Source organism: Neopelma chrysocephalum, unplaced genomic scaffold (genome assembly GCF_003984885.1).
Source record: "Neopelma chrysocephalum unplaced genomic scaffold, ASM398488v2 Primary Assembly neopelma1_80554, whole genome shotgun sequence".
Lineage (NCBI taxonomy): Eukaryota > Metazoa > Chordata > Aves > Passeriformes > Pipridae > Neopelma > Neopelma chrysocephalum.
Genome location: NW_020911984.1, coordinates 1 through 1,801, shown reverse-complemented (window position 1 = coordinate 1,801; position 1,801 = coordinate 1). Strand labels below are relative to the sequence as shown.

At 49.0% G+C, this 1,801-nt stretch overlaps 1 long non-coding RNA gene across 2 annotated transcripts in view; it reads right to left on the bottom strand.

The window, feature by feature from the left end:
• The window catches only part of LOC113979446, a 2,129-nt gene extending 334 nt beyond the window's left edge, over nucleotides 1-1,795 (bottom strand). The window contains exons 1-2 of one of the 2 annotated variants that reach the window (XR_003537872.1): nucleotides 1,689-1,795; nucleotides 972-1,055 (exon numbers count right to left, since the gene is read on the bottom strand). This is a non-coding gene — a long non-coding RNA (uncharacterized LOC113979446). Of the gene's footprint in view, nucleotides 1-971; nucleotides 1,056-1,420; nucleotides 1,456-1,688 lie in introns of those variants that run through there. The other variant, XR_003537873.1, reaches the window with a different exon arrangement.
• Nucleotides 1,796-1,801: the final 6 nt, after the last annotated feature.

The window sequence follows — 1,801 nt, the reverse complement described above, 5'->3', positions numbered from 1 at the left end:
CCCCAAAAACACCCAGAAAATCTGCTCAAAAACACCCCAAAAAATCTCCTCAAAACCACCCCAAAAACCTCCTCAAAACACCTCAAAAATCTGCTCAAAAACATCCCAAAAATCTCCTCAAAAACACCCCCAAAAAACTCCTCAAAACACCCCAAAAACACCCAGAAAATCTGCTCAAAAACACCCCAAAAAATCTCCTCAAAAACTCCCCAAAAAATCTCCTCAAAAACTCCCCAAAAAATCTCCTCAAAACAGCCCGAAAACCACCCAGAAAATCTGCTCAAAACACCCCCAAAAATACAGAAAATCTCCTCAAAAACAGCCCCAAAGTTCTCCTCAAAAACACTTTTTTGGGGTGATTTTGAAGATATTTTGGGGGTGATTTCGAGAAGTATTTTTTGGGTGTTCAGAGAGGATTTTGAAGATATTTTTGGGGTTATTTTGAGGGTGTTTTTTGGGTGTTCAGAGAATATTTTTGGGGTGATTTTGACGCTATTTTTGGGGGTGATTTCGAGGGTATTTTTTGGGTGTTCAGAGATGATTTTGAGAATATTTTTGGGGTGATTTTTCGGGTATTTTCGGGGCGATTTTGAGGCTATTTTTGGGCCGATTTTGAGGAAATTTTTGGGGTGATTTCGAGGCTATTTTTGGGGTGATTTTGAGGCTAATTTAGAGTGATTTTGAGGGTATTTTTTGGGGTGATTTCGAGGCTATTTTTGGGGTGATTTTGAGGGTACTTTTCAACTGTTTTTGAGGTGATTTTAGGGTATTTTTGGGGTGATTTTGAGGGTACTTTTCGACTGTTTTTGAGGAGATTTTTGGGGTGATTTTAGGGTATTTTCGGGGCAATTTCGAGGCTATTTTCAGGGCGATTTTGAGGGTATTTTTGGGGTGATTTTGAGGGTATTTTTGGGGTGTTTTCAGGGTATTTTTGGGGTGGTTTTAGGGTATTTTTGGGGTGTCTCACCCACCTCATGAGCTTCATGTCGAGGGGTTGTGCTGCGCTGGGGGGCTGCCGGCAGTGCTGGTGCACGTACGTCACGTGCTGGGCCAGTCTGGGGGGAAAAAAGGGAATTTTGGGGGTCCCAGAAATCCAGGAGACCCCCCCCAAATTTTGGGAGGGTCCTGGGGGGTCTCAGGCCCAGCCCCAGGGCACTGGTGGGCACTGGTTTGGACTGGGAGGCTGTGGGATGTTGGGGAATGGGGGAATTTTGGGGGGTCCCACAAGGTCAGGAGACCCCCCCAAAGTTCTCCTGAGGATTCCAAAGTTCTCCTGGGGATCCCAAACCCCTTCCCACATGTCTCAAATGTCATCCCATGGATCCCAAACCCCCTCCCATGGATCCCAGACCCCATCCCATGGATCCCAAACCCCCTCTCACAGATCCCAAATGCCATCCCATGTCTCTGTGTCCCTCACCTGAGGTCCCTGTCCCTGTGTGGCCGATCCTGCAGCAGCCAGAGCAGGTCCCAAACCCCATCCCATGGATCCCAAATCCCCTCTCACAGATCCCAAATGTCATCCCATGGATCCCAAACCCTCTCTCACAGATCCCAGTCCCTCACCTGAGGTCCCTGTCCCGTTGAGGCCGATCCTGCAGCAGCCAGAGCAGATCAAACCTGGACAGCAGGGCCCAAATCCCCTCTCACAGATCCCAAATGTCATCCCATGTCTCTGTGTCCCTCACCTGAGGTCCCTGTCCCGTTGAGGCCGATCCTGCAGCAGCCAGAGCAGGTCAAACCTGGACAGCAGCGCCGCTGGGAGCTGCAGGTTGTGCTCCAGGCTCCTGGCAGGGTCGTA